The sequence below is a fragment of the Tympanuchus pallidicinctus genome, unplaced genomic scaffold, assembly GCF_026119805.1.
Source record: "Tympanuchus pallidicinctus isolate F22 unplaced genomic scaffold, pur_lepc_1.0 scaffold18, whole genome shotgun sequence".
Lineage (NCBI taxonomy): Eukaryota > Metazoa > Chordata > Aves > Galliformes > Phasianidae > Tympanuchus > Tympanuchus pallidicinctus.
In genome coordinates, this window is record NW_026294699.1 from 14,897,576 (window position 1) to 14,919,453 (window position 21,878).

A 21,878-nucleotide genomic window follows, 5' to 3' on the forward strand; every position below is an offset into this window, starting at 1 on the left:
TAAACCACTAACCTCAGTGCCACATCTTCCCTTTTCTTGAACACCTCCACAGACAATGACTCCACCAGCCTGTTCCAATAACACACCACTGAGAATAATTCTTCCTTCTATCCAACAGGAACTTTCCCTGGCAACCCTGGCATTTCTCCTCTCATCCTAGTGCTGGTTATACGGGAGAAGAGGCTGACCCCCACCTTGCTACAGCCTCCTTTCAAGGAGCTGCAGGGAGTGATAAGGTCTCCCCCTGAGCCTCCTCAACTCCACACTGAACAACCCCAGTTCTTTCTGCCGCTCCTCATAAGACTTGTGTTCCGGACCGACCTTTCATAGCTTTGTTGCCTTTCTTTGGACACACTCCAGGGCCTCAACAACTTTCTTGTCATGAAGGGCCCAGAACTGAATACAGCACAGAACAGGTGTTGTGTACATCAGAGCTGAGTACAGGAAGACGATCACCTCCCCGCTCCTCTTGGCTGCGCTGTTTCTGATACAGGCCAGGATGCCCTTGGTCCGCATGGCCATCTGAGCATACTGCTGGCTCACGTTCAGCCAGCTGTTGATTAGAGCTCTCAGAATCCTTCTCCAGCATGCAGTTTTCCAGCCACTCAGTTTCAAGCCTGAACTACTGCACTTGGTTTTCAGGAACTTCATACCACTGGCCTCAGCCCACCAAGCCAGCTTATCCAGACCCCTCTGTAAAGCCTTCCTACCCTATGCAGATCAACACTTCTTCCAGTTTGGTGTTATCTGCAAATCTACTGATGGTGCCATCTATCCCATCATCCAGGTCATCAGTGAAGATACTGGTAACATAATAGTAAGTAGATGTGGTCTGAGTTAATTGCAAAGATTAAGAAATTATTTAAGGTCCTTTCCATCCATATATTCATTAGGATAAAATTTTGCTGTTATTTTGTTTTGCAAGCATAGGAACGATACTGTTATACAATTTGATTATGCAATCCCTGTGATGATATTCAAAGGCATGCTATTCCTAAACAAACTTGCTGCTAATCAAAGATTCAGTTGTAAGGAGAGCTGGCAATGCAAACTCCAGGATGTGTGATCCAGGGGCATTATTTGAGTGTTTCCTACAATGTTAGAAGGTGAAAGCCACTTCACTTTAAGCCACCAACTGAGGTTCAGGTCTTAGAAATCTCACTTTTACACTAAGATCTGCTGAATAGCAATCCTAGTTTAATTGAACATGGTGTAGATTCAGTCCTCTTGGGGACTTAAACATAGTGAAGATATTGTTTCATAACTATGACAGAGCCTTAGCAGAAAAAAATGGAAAGAAGTTTCTGTATTAGAACAGCAAAGCATGTACTCGTCAAAATTACTGTATGCATTTAGGGAAAATAGTTGCAATTAAACTAATTATAATTTAAGAGTACTTAAATGACTAACAATAAAGACTGCATCTTAATTTTTCTGCATTCACCAGGCATCCTTCTCTGGCCTTGTACGTGAACCACCTGATACTCTACAAGGCCACAGGAAAGAGTTTATCTAAACAAAGTCATCTGTTTTCTTTAAAAATGCATGACTGTTTGCCAGGTGGGAAAGCTGCATTTTGAATTCTCTCCTTTAGCAAAAATTGACAAGGTAAAAGAGGAATATACACCTGAAATACACATCTTTTAAATGTAATAAAAGAACTAGCAAGTGCATACTGCATCCATCAGTACCTCTTAATTCTCTGCTAGGGAAATCAGATAGCTGAGTTTCTTCAGTGTTAATGCTCATCCTTGACTCATTTCTTTAAGGCTATCAGAAAAATGTATTGTGTTCAGTGTTCCAATTGAAGGAACTTAAAAGAGCCTCCCATTGTGCATAGGAACTCATACAGGAAGGCACACTGAAGCACTACAGAGGGAACATCTTGAGTTTCCAGTAGGTTCTCAGTTTGTGGATTCAGACATAAATGGCATCAACTTAGATTCAATACCAATATTTTAAATTAGTGTCTCTGTCCAGAAACAGGGTGTGGAATTGTCCAGCCAGATCCCCGTATTTGGAGGCTTAATAATAGAGAAAGAAGAAAGGACAGATTGACAGACTTTTTTTTCCCTCACAGACTAAACCTTCCCTGAAAACAGGTACCATGACAGTAACATATGACTGAGCATCCAAGCACACTGCACCTTTTTATCACCTCAGCCCTGAGAAGCTACTATTTCAGCGATAAGTACTTGACAAGACATGACTAATGCAATTTAATGCACTTAGAAGTCTTGATAAAAATAACCATTTATCAAAGAAAGCTTTTTAGTAAAAAAAAAATCTTTGAGTATTCTTACAGCCTTGCAAAGTAAAATCAAGTTTCACTGAAATTAAGACTTTAAAAGCCTTGAGAAACATTATTCAAAAACATTTTGATGTGCTGAATTGTTAGCCACTTTTTAATTGACATCAAAGAAGGAGGAAATTAAAATTTTAGTAATACTTCAAAATACCCTATTTTGATTACTTGACCTGATATCAAACTGTATGGAAGAGTTGTATTCAGAAATGTGTGTCTGTCATCATCTCTGTTCCTTAAGCACAGCATAAAAGAAGCAAAACGGCTGGGAAAATTTAATATCTAAAATTTAGTATCAAGCAAAATATGTGGAAGTGGTTTAATTTCTGTACCTCAGTTGTAAATTAGACCATTATTACTCTGAACTAAGCTTTATCAAATGTCACTGAACACATTTCACAATATGTGTCAAACAAACTGTTGGATAAGTTCTTTGTAATGTGCTACATATGGAGTAACATTGATTCACTTTAGAATGAGGACAATACAACCTTCAAACAGAGTTTGGATTTTGAGATATCAACTAATTCATTCAAGCATTTTCACCTAGAACTCATCAGAAAAACAACTACTCCCTTCACCCTATAGTTAATGTCCAGTCTCTGGACAACACCACATCTACTGGACACCACCATTAGCCAAAATCCAGGATACATGTTTGGCTAGTTAGCTTTTATTAAGAGCAGTAGCCATTCAAAGAACAGAATATTCCAGTTCTAAGTGAAACCTAGCAATTCCAGGACTTTCAAATTGCTTCCTTGGCCTTTGCAAACTTCTGACCTTTTCATCTATTTAGTGATGGGTGGAATAAGCAAAGGCTGCCTCAGAATCAAGAGCAACAGTTGAACAGCAAGACTATCTTAAGCAAGTTACAGAATAGCGACAAAAGGATAACTTTTAACTATGTTTTGTATTTATACATAGTAATTTACACACACACATACATATATAATCTGAACGAAGAAACCTCTTCCAGAAACTGGAAAACATCAACTGAAATCCAAATTTAACCACCATTCCCTTAGCTAATCATGATATTGCTCTTAATTGTGTCTGCATACTGCTTTTTGTCTTTGAATTTTTTCTTAAGGTTCCTGCACTTATTTTAAAGGAAATATAGCAAGAGAAAACTAGTGAGCAGTTTCAATCCTTCAAAATCCTTCAAAATTATTCGTAACCCAAAAAGTTCACAGAAAACACAACCTATACAAGCTTATGTACAAAGGGAAACATTTTAAACTTGTGTAAACTGCAAAAAGTCTTTGAATGTTGAACAATTCTGACAGTCTCTGCTTAGCTGCAAATGATCCTATAACACATCATATTCAGTAAATTCATTATTAAAACTTGCCTTCATCTTCATGTATAAATCACACTGTATATTAACAAAGAACCAGGAAAGTGCACTTCAGGTTGAGAGCTGCACCCATCGCACACTTTTGACTTCGTTCTGAACAGCATGTTTTTCACTTTATAGTGGAAGAAACTGCTTAAGAAAAAACCTAGAAGAAAACAACAAAATACTGCTTTGAGACATCAAACACACTGCAGATGTGTGTTTTTCCCTCTGCCCAACCTACAGCTTGGTCAGTTTGGTTCACGGGTTTACAACATTTGTTCTGAAAGAAAAAGAGGTCCCTGCCCCTCAAGAGTACTCCACAGCTTTAGTCAATGGGTAAATCATGATGATCATCTGTTAGAATTGACAGCTTAGTGTGAACTGCATCTCTGGTCTTCTGAACTGCCTGACAACACACAGTACTCTTTATCTTCCTATAAGCTGTGGAGATGTGTAAAAGTGAGTAAATGGAGGAAGAAAGCATGAGATAAATTCCTTCTTGTACTTCTGTTTTTAAAACCTATTCTAGGACACAGGGAGCCTCTAAATGGTTCCATCCAGCACAATGTACCAGAGACATCTCTATCAGCTGTCCTTGCATGATCTTTACAGAAAGGCCCAGCTGGAAGTCTCCACACTGGTACTGCTTTAACTTTTCAGTGAGCTCACACATTGTAAAAATCATTCTGAAGCTCTTTTCAACGTTTGTCTCAAGAAAAGCAGATCAGATAATTCAGTTCCAGCAGATAACAATTTTCAGTAAACATTTCCTCCTTCCACTCTCGGTAATATAATACAACTAAAGAATTTCGTATGAGTGAGTGAGTGGCAGAAGAAAAGCATTTGTTCAAAATACTGAATCCACAGTCAAAATGAGGCATAGATTTTAAAAGCTACAGGAAACATTAACAACTCTGTTGCTGAGTACACCCTGATCAGATGGAAGAATTGCACAATTTGCTCCCATTTAAGAGGACCTATTTTTCACCACAAATGTGGATATAAGAATCTGTAGCTTTAAGCATTTATTTTTGCGCCAATAACCAATGTGCTTTTGGTCTCTCCACAATTCCATCCATATGAAGGAAGGCTGAAGAGAGAAAATAAGATTTATATATATTTCTAGGAAAGACAGTGGAGCAATTTCACCAGTCAAATTGCCAAAAATTTGGTGCCTTTCACACTATTACTCAGGCATACAAACACAGCACCCTCACTTTTAGTACTCTGCATTGACTACCTAGTGGATGATTTTGGGGACCAATGGAAAAAGAGGGTTTCTTAAGAAAAAACAACAGATTTGCCAAATATTCCACAACCATTTTTAAAGCTCCTGTGAAAAACATTTGTGCTTTTTTTCATTCTGTTCCAGTAAATAACTGACCAGGTTTTCAAAGTCAGTTGAGTGCCTGCTATCCCTACCGGTTGCTGTGATGCTCTCACACTGAAGTGCTTCAGTGAAAACAAAACTCTCTGGGGAAAAGGCTATGTGAAGGACGACATGTATACAATGTACATAGTCTGAAAAGCTAAGTTACTGAGCTGCACATTCTAACACAGCTGCCAGACTCTGCCACACTTAAAAGGGTGCTGCAAGCTCAGTGCCTACTGTAAATACCAGGAGAATATCAGAGAACTAATGCTTTTTGATATGGTCAATAACTACAATAGCCATGCAAAGCAAAGGAATAGGAATTAAAGTAACTAACTGAAAGTTACTTTGTGATTACAGCTTACTAAATCCCACAGCACAGTATCTTCAATTCTTTAAAAGTCAGTTATTTTTATATTGCAAGGAGAGGGAAGAAAATGGATCTGCGTCAGAAAGATGGCACATTCAACAGCAAGTGTTGGCACAAAGATTTAAATGTATCAAAAAATACTTGCACATTTCTGCTTTCAAATACTCATCTTCAGGCATTTTAGTTTTTCATTTGCACAGAGGATGAACACCAGCAGTGTCATAAGTTGACTGACAATTATAGGGCAGGAGCTCAGGAAAAAGTAATTTAGGCAACCATCCAGGAGGACAAACCTAATCACTGGCCTTCAAATAGCTTTCCCGTTGTACATAGAAGAACCCTAAGTATATAGTGTTATCTGAGCTAAATGTGGAAAAAAGAAGCTGTCTAAGGATGCAGTTAATCTGGAACTTCAATTCTAATCTATTTGAACACTAATTATGATTACAATTAAATTAAACATTTCTGGGAAATTTGGCTACTTTGGATTCTAGAAAAATGATGCTACCATATCATTTCAAGGTCCCGCACAGATATTATCTCACTGATTTGATCTACTACAATTTTAGAATAACAACAACTTTTCTTGGCTGCTTGTACAATAAAATCAAACTGGATTACTTTCTTTGCTGTAACAATTATACAAAACAAAGATTAATAAAGTCAAATTAATTTGTTTCAAACATGTTGTAATAAATGGTACATTCTACATACATACGCTAGATCACCAGACTAATTATGCTTCCATAATCTTCCACACTGCATAATCTCTTTCCTGATAACTTTTAGATCAATAATTTTAAAAAAAATAAAAATCAAATACATGTGTTATTTTTACAGTGAGTTCAAGATTTCATAATACAGTATGCTAAACTTTCTATCCAACGTATCACATTCTGGTATCCTGTGGTCACACTAATCACATTAGAGGGCTAAGTATACATAATACTTCTATTTATTTATGTGCAGGAGGAGAAAAAAGTATCCTTAGCTTACTGACATGACTTCATGCTCACACACCAACTAGACCACTGTCACATGGTGCCTGGTTATGCTGCTCTTCATATTACGTAAAACACTAATATGCATACACATCTCAAGTTAAGTTAAAGGTTTGCCAGTTATTTTTGGTTTGCAAAATTTCATCAGGAAAAATAAAAATCTTAAGAATTTCAGGCTCTAAGATGCAGGTTCCTGTCCAAGATAAATGATGACAGACCCTGATTCCTGAAATGGCTGAATTAACAAGCAAATGAAAGTCAGCATAACCTAACACAATTACAATCAATTATCTCTGTATCAAAGAATGTGGCTGCTGTGTGTAGTGTTTGGACCTCTGTGAACACAGTTCTGATATTTCCTTACTAACATATCAGAAGTATTCTAGAGGCATCAGAATATTGCCTAGCACTAAATGCTAATGCACTTCTGCGTGGTGTTTCATACATCCTGACACACTTTTTTCATACATCAAACATCAAAACATAGAAAATTCTATTTTGAAAGGGACATCTGGAGGTCATCTGTCCAAATCTTGCTCAAACATGTTCTTAGGATGAAATATGCACGTAACATCCTGACACCCAGCATAAAATATTCACGAAAAATAAAACCTTATTTTGGCACCCACTGATCATATTTCCACTGACTGTTCCACTTTGTCAGAGAAAAAAAAAATATCAGCAGTTCCAACATCTACAATGACCTGAAATTTTACTCTGATAATTTCGTTCCACTTGACAACAAAGTTTTGAGTCCTATACAGCAAACGGAGACAAGGATATTTAGTAAGAATCTACCTCTCAGCACAGAAAGGTCATGTAGCTCTTGGAGTGGGTCCAGAGGAGGACACTAAGATGATCAGAGGGCTGGAGCACCTCTCCTATGAGGAAAGGTTGAGGGAACTGGGCTTGCTTAGCTTGAAGAAGAGAAGGCTCCGGGGAAACCTCATCGTGGCCTTCCAGTGCTTGAAGGGAGCACATAGACAGGAAGAGGAACGGCTGTTTGTGAGGCTGGACAGTGATAGGACAAGGGGGAGACAACTGAGACAGGGGAGGTCTAGGTTGGATATTAGGAGGAAGTTTTTCCCCCAGAGGGTGGTGAGGCACTGGCACAGGTTGCCCAAGGAGGCTGTGGATGCCCCATCCCTGCAGGCATTCAAGGCCAGGCTGGATGTGGCTCTGGGCAGCCTCATCTGCTGGTTGGCGACCTGCACACAGCAGGGGTTGGAGCTGGATGAGCACTGTGCTCCTGTGCAACCCAGGCCATTCTATGATTCTATGATTGCTTCTATGATTAGCAAATTATTTTTATTTATATCATTAAAACTTGTCGTTTGTTCAAAGAGAACACCAGTCTGCTCTACTGATTAAAGCTTCTGTATATCCAGGGTTCTCCATTTTCAGAAGGTGTGAATCCAAGCATTAAAAGGAGAGATATAACTGCCTCAACATTTTCTCATCCTAGGAGATGTTTGCAGACAAAGAAATTTTTTGGCTGCCAGATCTTTTTGCATTTTAAGATGAGGTTTTTGCACAGAGCCACTTATTGCTCACTACACTCGCAGTCACTGCCACTAGAATCAGACTCCGTGAAGGGCACCCCTTAAGCACTCCATGAGAAATTCTGGCTGACTTTCTGAACATGCTTTTCTTAGACAAAACATACATACGCAACAAAGAGAAATGAAGGAGCCCTGGAGCTTTTTTGGACGGCTTAGGGTGGTTTTGATTCGGTTGGGTTTTTTGTTTGTTGGTTGGTTTCTTTCTTTTTTTTTTTTTTCTTTCTATTTTTTTAACGTTCATTTGTTTAGTTTTGTTGTTATTTCTTGTATTTGTTAGATTTTTGGTGGTTTTTTGATGGCTGTTTCAGGGGGAGAGAGGAATTGTTCATTTGTTCCTTATTTGTTTGGCTTTCAAAGGAGAAGTAATCAGCCACAGCATAATGGCGCTCTTCTCTTTAGGGTGTTTGCCCACGTGCAGGATTATGTTAGAATTCCCCAGTAATTACCCATTTTAAGGCTGAGGTTCCAAGACCTTGTTACTTGACACTCTGCCCCAGGTAATTTTCATTCCCAGAGGCACAAAACAAACATTTTTTGGAAAATACTTGCATTCTGGTTGATACAAGTTTGCTGTAGAAAAGTGCAATCTCTGCCAACTGTGGCTTCCCTTCTTTGTCAGTTACACTCAGCATCGTGCAGGTGGGAAGAGCAGAGCCTGCAGTGCTGTGTCCCTGTTCTCAAACAAAGAGGTTGCAGCCGTGAGACCTGCTACTGAGTATTGTATCATCTTTTCTCTTGTTTCAACGGGATCGCTTACTACAGAGTCAAAGCTTTCAGCTACTCTAGCCTTTGTACAGCCATAATTACCATAAATTCCATGAAGAAACAACAGTAGCCTAAGGACTTACAGAAGGAAAAACAAACAAACAAACACAAAACAAAAACCTACCTATATGGATTGCCCAAAAGCTGTTCTGCTGGGGTAGAGAAAGGGGGGTTGTTCCTTCACATGTTTCTTTGTAATAATTCAGTATGAATCCCAGCTTCTATCTTTTGAAGTTTCTGATCACAGTATTAGTCCAAAACAACCTGCAAAGGTCTTCTGAATGCAACATGTAAGCTCGTAACCCCCCCAAAATACATTTTTAAAAAAGAATGTTCTTTAAAACACTTGAATGGATCATGATTCTGGGGACACGACTCATTCTTTTTTTTTTTAAATACAGCATTCTCGAGACATTTGCTTGCAAACATTCAGGCACAGTATGTCAAATTTAGTAGGAGCAGAAAAGATACTCTCATGCCCAATAATTTTCTTACTCAATAAACATTTCTCACCTGCTTGATTTTCTGTCAAGGTGTATCACACATGTACTCTCTTTACATACTATTAACTGTATTTTTGCATTTCCTCCCACTTCTTATTTCTGAAACCCAGAACGATGGATAAAACATTCCATAGCTGTTTTACTCAAGCCTTAACTCCAGAGACACTTACAAGATAATCTTATACTGTCAACTGGTTTCCCTTTGAAGATTTTTATCAACTGAATATTAATCAAAATCTGTTCCTGCCTAATCAAACAGTATCCTGAGATTTCTACTGAAAGAGGAACACATTCCTAGCCAATGATGCAACACTATACATCCTTTTGAAATGTTTCTTTTTGTACATCACACTCAGGTTATTTCTGATGTAGTGCTTCTGTAATGTTTGTACTGAAAAACTGTGCACTCAGAAATCAAGGAACTTGAGCTATATAACCAACTCTAACATAGGAGCACTACCTCAACAATAATTAGTTGCTGTGCAAACAAAGTTATAAGATACAGAATCTATAGCACAGCAGCAGCACCAACTTGATGTACAAGTCATAATACACATAAAATTTTAAAATCACTTATTCTTGCCAAGCCAGAACACAATACATCATTGCATAGTATTTCCATTTCATAGTATTACATATTTACCATCCCATTAAAGACAAAATATGTGGCTCAATAGAATTTGTGAGATTGTTACATTTAAATCTGAAAGTCATGTTCTGTCTTTTCCATTTTACCCTGTTTCACAAGCAATGATCCCTAAGTCAATACTGTCTACATAATTCCAATGAGTTCACTTTTACTACCAGGAATTCAAACAGCAAATGAATATACAAAGCTGAAGAGCTTATATAAACCTTCAGAGTAATCTCAGCATCTCATCACTTATCTTCTTGCTGCTATTCTCATTAAACTCTTGTAACAATTAATAAGCTACTTATATATAAGGCAATATATTCTTTAATGCTTTCCCAGCTATATTTTTGCCTCAGGATACAAAAAAGAGACGTAGTCCATATACACATTAGTACTTACATTTGCTAATACAGCCTCCTAGTGTCAGTGCAAGTCAGACCTGCACAGCACTCCAGGGATTTCTCTCTGCAACTACAAAGGCTTGTCTCTGTCTACTAAGATCTGTGTTTATTTTCTGGCACTTATCAGTCATACTGAATGCCGCATGTTTCACATATTAAAAGTTTGCTTTTGTTTTTAGTTGTTTTTTAATTCTGCATAGGATAAACGCTGTATTTCTCTAAGTTAAAAAATCCAGGAAACAACAGGGAAAAGACCTGCACGTTATTTCAAAATCACATAGTTCACAATTCCTTTCATTCTGAATTCTTTTCCAGTTATAAGTGAGAACTCGTTTTGGAGGATTCACGTGCTCGTACGCTAAAACAGTAATGCGATCGCTACCCGAGCGGGAAGCACGACAAGACTCACTATGAGTGATCCAGCTTCAGCTCATTAACGATTACGCAGAGTTTTTATAGTTGGCTTTAGCTATCGTGTTGCCTTGCTATTGGTGGACAACAGTCGTTTCTAGGCAGAGAAGAATCTAACTACGTGCTACGGTTTTGTCAACTCCCTCAAACCAAGCTCCTCCTTGGGCTACTCCCTGCTGCTCACAATAACATTGCGACCTTCTGTTAGCCTCTGGTATTTTTCCATATATACAATCTGCACTGCCACATAGGCTGTGCTCGTACATCTCCTCATGGCCTCCTTGCTCCCGGAGCCATTCTCCAACAGTAATATTCTGTACTAACTAAAAATTTGTCTGTTTGGAGAGTGCAACACAAACACACTAAGCTCTTGTAAATGACAGCACTGCTTTCAAGAGCCTCAGGCTAGGATGATGGTCCTGAAGATGACTGTGAAGGCAACATCATGCACACATGTTTTGGAGCTACAAGAGACATTAAGAACCAAAAACAATCAATTAATGCAAGAGGTGATAACTGGTTTCTTCTTGTAAGAAAACAACAGCATTGTAAGTTAAACAAGCTCTGAGACAGATGGCTATTGGCCATTATATGAAAATTACAATAAGAGGATAATAAGAAAAGATTGGTATTTCTATCAAAACGTGAGCTTTGAAAAGCCTTTGCTTTCCTCACACGATATGGATGATGTGGCAAATTACTGTATAACACTGTGGATTGAGATGCTGGCCTTTGAAAATTTCTCTGCTGTGAGTGGCTAACCAATGCATCCATGGACTTCGAAGGCTTCTCCCAGCAACACAAATAGGAAGACTAGGAATATCTGAATTTGTAGCTAATACATCCTTGCAGATTCTGTTCCATTTGCTGCACGTAAATTTCAACTTAGGTTGGGAAAATCTCGTATTTATTACCTTTTCTTCCTCTGTCCTGGACATCACATGATTTCTTTAAGTCAATGCCAGTTCCCTGGGCAATGTAAGGTCAATGCTATTGCAAAATTACTGCAAGCCAAGGGGTTCGGTCAGTTTAAAGGCTCTTATCACTTTCTTAATACCAGAAGCTCCAGGGAACAACTCTCAGCATTAGGTGTAATACTTTAAAGGACACCAGATCCTGATGACCATATGATATTGATGTTCAATCTGGTTGTAGCTCCATTAGTATGCTTTTATTGGGCTTTATTTAACTTCATACTTTCTTGACAGATGAACTGCTATATATAAATATATTTTTTTATATATATATAAAACTTTACTTTGAGTTGATACTGACTTATTTTATGCTCCTAGATAATTTTTCATTGACAATGAAAATAATTGACAACATCTGGAATATAAACACATCACAAGTTTGAAAGGCCATTTTCACCAATAGTAGATCGTAAGAGGGAGAGTCTATACACATTTTAAGGATTATTCATTAAATGTTTCTTTCATCGTTATCTCACTTTGGATAACATTTTCTTATACAAAGTACACTGAGTACAAAAAGATGCAAAACCTGTAATTTCTCTCATGACAGGAGCCATCAAATCTGGAGAGAAGCCTTTGAGGATGCTTCCCTGGAAGAAGCTGTTTGAAAATGCAGCATTTGAAAAGCATCTAACCAGCAATTGCCACAGCAGTAAGATTCTATATAAGGCAGCAGCCAGAAAAAAATCTCTTGTCAGTTATAACATTAAGTTTGTTCACAGTCCTGTTCTTAATTGACATAATATAATACATATGCAAATTTAGTAGTTGTTAATGACAGGATTTATTTCCCACTTTTGCTTTAAAATCCAACAGAGTTACTGGCGTGTGTATCTCTTGTTTAGCTTACACACAAGATCCATTACAAATATTCTGATTTTCCTGAACTTCTTCATCTGGCTATGAATTTGTTTCCTATGAATGAGTACCAGATCAGCGTCACAGGATTCTTAACATAAGCACAGCAACAGCAGCAAAAATCAGGATCTGCTTCTCTTCAGGGCTCCCTGAGGAACTGTACCTGATGACTCAGACACCCAACTACTTGTTTGTAGTGTTTGTACGCATGAAGCTGTGGGAAATGATAAAAGCTGGTATATCTGGGGGGTAAAGGAAGAAGAAAATAGAAAGATGACTGATCAAAGCAAATATTTCTGCCAGCTTGATTACAAAAAGGAACAGAAACAAACAAACAAAAGTTCTGGGTCACTTGTAACAACACTTACCAAGAGTAACTGACTGGAAATTCATTGCATGGTAAAGCAGTCTGCCTAAAGAATAGGCACTAGACTGTACTGCCTTTCACACACGTGCTCCTCAGTCAAATCTTATTCACCCTGTTTGCAACCATCAGAATATGTCGTATTAGCAGATTCAGGCAATCCTTTCCAATTCAAAGGAGAAAAGATTCAATATAAATAATGCAGGTAATGGAAAGATTGGAGTGGAAGGAGTTTCTCCCTATCTTCTGAGCTCACACAGTTGTTAGAGGCATATTTTGCTACCCATTAAAATTTTTTTCCAGAAAAACGCATTTTAGTGATGAAGGGAACAGTGAACCCATTTCCCTGCTAAGCATAGAGAGACATCATGCAGATGGCAAAGGAAAACAGGGGCATAGTAGTGCAGTGAAAAATTCTTCCATTCAAGTGATGGCAAATAACTGTGTTCATTTTGATACATGGGCTTATATCTGACATATATTTTATTCCCAACAAAGAAACAGGTATTCAACAAAACGACAATGGTGGGGAAAATTGCTTACAGGGCTTTGCAAAAAATGATGTGGTTCAATAGTCGTATAATTTCCTCTCATCACATAGCACTTTTCTCGCATAGGATTGGGAAGGTAGAGACGTGTTTTATATGCAACCTCTTCTACTTTCATGACATGGATACTGTAAATAATGCAAGCTTTGCATGAGAGGCTGTCAGCAAAGCAAAATTTCTTAAAGGAATGACATCTTCCATAATACATTACAAAATGATGTAAGCCTTGAATAAAAATGCACTATCACAATTTAGGAATAACAATACCCTGTATTATTTGAGACCTTAATGGCAATGAGATTTAGCAGTTAGAGTAAATAATTAGGAAACAATATTTACGAATTCTTTTCCTTACTGCTGACTTTCTCCTTATCCACAGTATATGTGGGCTCATTTTAAAAGACAGTAAACTTAATGCACTCTCACATGTAATTCCAGGAAAGACATTCATCTCCAGTCGATATTCTCTATTCTATCAGAAGTACAGTTAGTTCAGTTGTATTCACCTGGATGATAGGGTGTTATACTGACAAATGAAAACATAGCTGATAGGCAGTCTGCTAGCACGTACATGTAATAGCCTTAAGAATTAAGAAGGGCTATTATCTAAAGTTGTATTTTTTAATGATTGAATTGAATTCTGTTCCACACCAGAAATCGAATACCTTGTGAGGCCTGGAAACATCAGATACAGCTACAAACTTTGGTTTTCTTTCTTTTTTTACGAGGAAGTTTTTCCCCCAGAGGGTGGTGAGGCACTGGCACAGGTTGCCCAAGGAGGCTGTGGATGCCCCATCCCTGCAGGCATTCAAGGCCAGGCTGGATGCGGCTCTGGGCAGCCTGGGCTGCTGGTTGGCGACCTGCACACAGCAGGGGGTTGGAACTGGATGAGCACTGTGCTCCTTTTCAACCCAGGCCGTTCTATGATTCTATGATCTATTTGTCAGGTGAGTGCTGCTGACATACAGAACCAAGGGAGAACTCAGAGGCAAAAAAGCATCCAGTCTTCATGTGCCGAATAGAAAGCAAAAGAGCAAAGGTTCCTACCATAGTTTTGAAGAGTCAAGAGCTTTACATGGTTTTCAAGCTTACTGATGGTCCCTATCAGTAGCAGCAACATGTATTTAGAAATTAGTAGCAACTGTCTTAAAAACCAACATTAATTCAATTATTTTGTTACAGACTTTTGTAAAATGAAACAAAGCCCTTGCAAATGGGCTGATGACAGTGAGAGCAGCCTGCTTTCCATGACTACGCACAAAGGATAGCTTTGCTGCTCTAAGATGTTTACAACTGGAGATCTCATCCAAAACTTCCTACCTTGCTAGTGCTTGTGTTGAAAGCAACAGTATTTCAAATATCTGATCATTATATCCTAAGTGCAGGTCTGAGATAAAGCAGCGCTATCATATTTTAGGCTTTTTGTGACTTTTTCTTTACTTGCCTCAGTGACATGTACTATAAACTGAATGAGTACTTGCAAAAGACATTTCAGTTTTGGCACCTGCTCCTCTATTAAATTACTACTTCCTCCCTCAGTCTGTAAAGGAAGTTTAAAAGAAGCAAGGCAAGCACAATGGAAGCAACATAAAGCATTGAGCACTAAGAGTCCAGTGGCATTTCCCACTGAGTCGACTGGCATTAAACATCTGCTGACATTTCCCACAGCCAAACACTACCAGCTGCAGCTGTCTGCCCTGGCCAGTGGCAGCACACTGGGACAGGAGGCACCACATGCCAACAAGCACCAGTTCACTGCCTCCCAACACATCTGTCCATGCACAACTTTATATCCCATCTGGATGCACCCCACAGTAACGCAAGTGCGGGGTCTGAAAAGTTGTGGGTTTTTTTTTCCTTGTTCTTAGTTCAATATTGCTATTAACATCCTTCAGAGCAGAAGTCACTAGAAGGAGATAAGTGCCCACCCTATATGAAGACAGTACTGAGGAACCTTCTGGAAGGACAGACAGTTCGAGAAACTCCACAGCACCCCTGGGTGAGTGAGAGCCACGCACAGCCAACACCTGCATTGGAAACACCTGTGACGGGAAATCAAGCACCCACGGGGCAGAACCAGGCCATTCTGAGAGAAACGTGGGTACCATCAGGACATCTGCGAGTGGGGAGCCTCAGAAGCAGCTCTGATTACCTTTGCTGGAGCTGCTCAGACACCGGCCCACCATCTCCATCTCCTCCTCCTCCTCCTCCGCCGCCGCCGCCGCCGCTTCCCGCTCCGCCTAAAGCCCCTCCAGTGCAGCGCTTCCCGCCCGCGCGCCATTTGTTCTTACAGCGGCCGCACGGGGGCAGTCAGGTGCAGAAAATGGTGCTGTGTGCTGCGGAGTGAAGCTGGTAAACCGTGAAGGGAGGAAAAAAAAATCACTGCAGTTTCAATTTAGAGAAGTTTCTTAGAAAAAAAAAAGGAGCTCACGGGAGGAAAGTATGAAAAGGTTTTAGAGCGATGAAGACAAAGTTCTGCACAAAATCTGATCCTCAGCCAGCGTGGCAGCTGTGAGCAGACGTGACCTTCCTGAGGAGAATTTCTCTGCTGTGAAGGAGGCAGCTGCTTTGTGAGGGAGGAAACCTTATCAACAAAGCCTAAAACTTTGATTTTGCTCGGAAAAGACAGTGGGCGAATGGCAGTAAGCCTCCCTGAGACATCTGATGGAAGCTGGGATGCCCGCAGAGCTGGAAGGAGCTCACCCGCCCGAGAGCGCTCCCAGCTTCACGCAGCCGAATGCCACCTGCGTCCGGGCAGCACAGCCCAGGGCTCTTCAGCACAGCTGCTGGTGGGAGCTCTGAAAATTGTGGCCTTGTGTTTTCGATCTAGATGTAGAATTGGTGGTACATTTCTATGACTGGTGCTTTGTTCAGATCTCAGTTTTGCTGAATGCCCATCTCAATGTGACAGACGTTCTAGGAAGAGATGAAACTCAGGAGGATGACAATAAACATGTGAGGGAGGCTGGCAGGGCTGATTGTGCCTTATCATAACATGCCAAGATAACATGCGTCCCTGCTGCTCAGGGACCGCTCACTGCAGCTGTGACATTACAGAGGTCTTCATTGCCTATAGAGTCAAAATATAAAGATTCCTTTAGGTACTGATATCCATGATCTGAAATACCTAACTGCCAAAGATGATAGGAAAGATGCCAGTAACCATTTCAGTTTATCAAATTTCTGTAATGCTGTCCAGCATACAGTATACAGCTTGGAGAGGAAAAGAAAAAAAAACACACAACACTTTCTGCTACGTCGATTGGGTAACTTGTTAAGTTCATCCTTCAGTTCTGACTCTTGGATGCTGCAGTTAGATAATTTGCAAATTCAGTTTTTGTTCACAAGCTTTCAATTTGCCTTTGACAAGCAAAACTATTCATTGATTAAAACAAAACCCAAGGACATCTGAGCTAAAAAGGTAATAATGTGTCACTGTTCCCTGATATTCCTAACTGTTCTGCAGAAAACTATGATGTGCGTGATTTTTTTTTTTTTTAAAGAAAAAATTACATGTTTTGATTATGTTTTGTCTGTACCGCATCCCATCCAGCTGTTACAACAGAGGAACATTACCACCTGCTCCCAATATTTTCTTACGTGTTCTGTGCAATAGGTTTGATACTTACAATAAATATATCAATGTGAGACTCTCATCAGTACTTGTTTACTGGTGGATGTGAAAGATGGGGTTATAAAATCAGCCACTCATTACAATGCAAAATTTGTGTGCAAGGTGTGATGGCTAGCTCAGTTTATCTAGAGCGCTGCAGCTTTTGCTGCTGGTTGAAACACACCTGTTAGTAATGACGTCGTATTTCAAAAAGTGTTATGTGAGAATTCTCAGTAGAGATTCAAATTCTCAGAATTCTCCCTTTGCAAAGTTGTACTGCCTGTGTGAACCTTGACTGCTTGTTAACAGCAGCATTCACAGATTGTTGTTGTTGTTGCCTAGGCAACCACTCCAGGTTCCCTCAGAGCTCTTGCTTTTTTTGTTCTATGATTAAGATTTAAGTGCTGCCTTTGGCTGATCTTGTGGGAGTAGGGAGTAGTACAATTTTCACAGGTGTGATATTGATTAACATTTTATTTGTTCAAACAATAGTAATTTCAGCATTTCGTAAAGGATGGCAGGATTACATGAATATTAATTTTGCTAAATTATAGTTTGTTTATAGTTACAGTTTTCTCAAGGCAATTTTAATTCACACAACAGACTGATTGAATTCTACTAGTTTTGCTTTTCTCTATTTTTATGCAGACTAGCTGTAATTCAAATGTGCTTCTCTTGTCCTGAATACTACTATGGATCTTTTTCACTTACTTGATGTTGCGTTCTTGGTATGTGACTGATGTTTACCTCAAATATAAAAGGCAAATATATTGCTATTTACTGTGACTTCCAAAAAGACCATAATAGCTATCACCTCTCTTCTCTTACCTTGGTCTTTGTGTAGATGAGTAAATTGCACCTGAGGCCAAATTTTACTCAATGGGTATGACAGAAGGAGGGTTAGAACCACATCAGCGTGGTTCTAGGTGAACATCCTCTGTTATCTTCTTGAAGCAGATGCACATAAATAATCCCAAATTGAAATGATTCTAAAACTCAGATGAGGAACATGCATGGAAAAAAGATGAAAACGAGAAAACGTTAACTTAAAGTTCAGCTTGAGCTTAAGTGATTTCCTCTGTGGGAGAGGGGAACCCACAACCTTAAGAACCTCGTGGTCTTAGTGAGGTACAAAATCAGGAGCTCAAGTGGAACTAAGATCTGACCAGACAAATATGGAAACTCCATATCTTTGCATACAAAAATTACATGATGTTGTCTCTCCAAGCACTTACTGTATTAAAATATTTTAGAAAAATTTGCTTTACAAAAAAAAAAAAAAAAAAATTATAGAACAAATCTTCATTGGCATGAAGAGAGTTCCTAATACGGCACAGAATCTTACATAGAGGAAAATGCACATCTGATTCACATTTCACAATATTTCAAAAGCTTTTTTTAGAAAAGGCATACTTTTTCTAGTATCTTTTAGCATTTTTTCAACATGTTTGTGAAGCGTTTGAGTCTTACAGAATTTATGTTGATGTTGAATGCATCTGTTATAATTTCTGAAAATGTCCAGGATTAAGTAGACCACTTTGCTTAATATGAAAAGTACCAAATACCTTTTTGTGTGTATGAAAATACAAGAATCTCAGGCAGAAACCATTACATGCGGATTTCACCATTACAATAAGAAATAAACCATTGAGCTCATTTTTAGAAATCGCAGTCAATAACTACTACTGTGTTAAATATGTTTGTAAGGAGAATGCAAAAATGCATGAAACATGAGTAGAACTTCCTGATTCTTTTTTTTTTTTAAATTACTTATTATTTTTATAAATATAGTTCTTCTTGGGAAAGAACATTTATTTCTTACACTGAAGGAAAGCCCGTTTTGCTTCATTTATGAAAGCTTTCAAGTACAGCTCAAAATCTGAATAATATCTGAATTCACTACTTGGGTAAGATCTTTTTTTGAAGCATTTAGTGTATCTTAAATCTTAAAAAAATCACTTCAAGAATAATGGGAGACAATGAAATATAGTTCTACTGGTTGAAAGTAATTCTGGATCATGAGCTCTTTTGTAAACATTGAGCTACGTACTCAACAGGCCTTCCATTTGTATGCTGCTTTAATAAATACACATATTTTTTACAATAGCACTTGCAGTTGCCTTGTTTTCTCAGGTGGCTCTTTTGGGGGAATATTGTACACAATCAGTCAGCTTTATATGTTTCAGAATTGCTTCTATAACCTTTCTTTCATGCTAAAAATCCTCAGTAGTGTGCTGCACCACTTTACAAATGGGAATCTCATACTAGTCTTTTATGTACCTATGTAAATTGCTTTAATTTATTCCAGTGGCCACTGTGCTCAAACAGTATGGCTGCTGAATGAACAACTTTTCTTACTGAATTACTTTTTTATGCTGTTCTTGTCTACTGCCACGCAGTGCAGCAAATGACCACCTTAAAGAAGTGAGCTGTGCTTAAACTTGAAACATGATCTGATTCCTAAGAATCCTTGGAAATTCCTTGGAAATCCTTTTCACCTTTTCAAGACTGCCTCCTGAAGGAAGAAATGTTTGCACAGGTTTCATTTGAAGCCTGAATGTGTCTTTGTAAGGCAGAAGTCCATTACCAAAAAATAAAAATTAAAAAAAAGAAATAAGTTTGGAAAAGGTTTGCTTCCATAAGAATGAAGATAAATCTGAACAATCATTATTAATACCTAAAAATGCTAGTAAAATAGAAGGAAAAAGGCCTACAGGACCTACAGGACTTCTATACTTCAGGGAATAGACTCATAATGATGTTTGCTTTTATTTCTATTCTTCAGCTTATCTTCCCTTAAGAGGCTTCTGATCAACAAATGAGAAAATCATATGAGAAACAGCTATGGCTTCCCCACTTCCCGTTCCAATTGAATATTCCTGAAAAGTTCAAGCTTACTCTTAAGTATCTCTGTTTTCAGGAGGTCAAAGCCAAGGTCTTCTCTCTCTATCCATGAAAATTTGCTTTTTCCTTTAGAATAAAAGAAGGTAAATTGGGATACAAGTTCCTAATGAATAAAGAGGAAGGTGTGAACGACCTAAATTATTCATGATCTTTTCCATAAAATTCGTTCCTGTAGGAGAGCATTAGGTCTCTTATGTGAAAGTCAGAGCCAATAGGGAGCAGAGACGTTGAATAATCATTCTTCTCTGTAACAGGCTATTGGACACTATGCAGCTTTCAGACTTCACCCCCTAAAATTTGACTCTCATTCTATTTCAGTAAGTCAAGACTCGTGGAAATTAAGAATCTAGGCATAACAGAGATACAATATAACATGTCATTTATTTTATATTGGGAATGTTAGAAAACTTACCTGTGTACAAGGTAACTGCTCTCTTTAGTGTGCAGCTAAGCTTTTGACTGCATATGTGACATTAGGTTAAAATAGGCTGTTTTTCTCCAGGTAATAACCTGACTTGAGAACAACTGTTATTGACTGTAGTATGATAGTAATCATAAGTAAAGGTATGTGCCTGTTGCTCTATTCATTTGTCCTTCATAAGAGCAATTTATTAACTGTTTAAGGAATGTTTTCAAACAGATTATGTTATAAACAGCATTTCTGTTATGGCAGTCATGTATCAAACAAAGTACCAATTACATTTCAGCTCAAAATCCTGTATCTGAGTTTCAGTACCAGATCTCTGTAGGGAGAAGCATTAAATTAAAAAGTTGAGGGATTTTTGGATGGCACAGGGAAAGGATATTGGATAGAATCTAGAGACAAAGTGTAATATACTGCATGATAAGAGATACAATTGCTCTTGCTACTGTTATTAGCATTATAGATATTAGTATTAGCATTTGCATGAGCTTTGTAGCACATAGTAATTGGTAAGTGCTCCACGTTGCATTGTCCTCAAACCTAACTGATGAGATTACATAAACACTAAAGCTGGCCTCTGTCACCTCGTGCTCTGAAGGGAAGTTAGCAGATGTGGTAATCTTTCGTTTTCAGCTGAAAATTTTGTATTTTTCCTCTCAGTCATCTCATACTTATGTTAAGGTTCCAAAGGGCAATCCTGAACTTCTTACAGCCCAGGATCTCCAGGTTAAAGAACTGGATTCCCTGAATATTTAAAGTAATTGGAAAAAGCAGATCAAAAGTTAAAAACCAATTTCTCTCGACCTTGTAATTCAAGAATCCATTGTTTTCTTCTTTACTTTTCTATTCTATTCTTTTAAGCATGTTCTTACATTGGCCTTATCAGTGTTCTCTGATTAAATTTCTGAACTGTGTCCTTTTCTGGTCCTGTTCTCTCAAAATAAATTATCTGTGTTCTTGCATGTCATTTGGGAATTTTGTTTTGTGATATAAAGAGGTATTTGTATTTTGAGTTCTACACTTAAACTGCAGAGATCTGCTGTTCCACAGTTCTTGATCTGGTCTCAAGAACTGTCAGTCTGTCTCCCTAAAATGACAAGAATGTGCCTAGCACCATGAACTTTTGTCTGAAGTTTGTATCCCAAGTGCTGATCTCATGCCCAACTATCAGAATTGACTTAAGCTTTACAGGGAACTTGTTCTCATCTCCCTGTGGTGGTCTCACTTTGATAGACAGCCAAGTTATGCCATGATGCTCACTTAATTCCCCACCTAAATAAGAAGAAGTGGAGAAAATACGGTGAATAAAGGCTTTTATCTCGTACTTTAAGATAAAGAGAAATACAATTAAAAGTAAAATAAGTAAAAGCATGCAGAAGTGATGGGAGAAAGCAAATATTCTCTACTTCACATCAGCAAGTGTTGTTCAGCTTCAGAAGCAGGCCTTAATACATGCAGCAGTTCTTCAAGAAGGCACATCATAAATTATATAATACTTGCAGATGTCTTTCTTTTGAAACCATTTTAAAG

At 38.4% G+C, this 21,878-nt stretch overlaps 1 long non-coding RNA gene across 1 annotated transcript in view; it reads right to left on the reverse strand.

The window, feature by feature from the left end:
* Positions 1-15,627, reverse strand: part of LOC128078871 (uncharacterized) — a 59,572-nt gene extending 43,945 nt beyond the window's left edge. Inside the window, exon 1 of the long non-coding RNA XR_008205893.1 lies at positions 15,560-15,627. This is a non-coding gene — a long non-coding RNA (uncharacterized LOC128078871). The remainder of the gene's footprint in view (positions 1-15,559) is intronic.
* Positions 15,628-21,878: the final 6,251 nt, after the last annotated feature.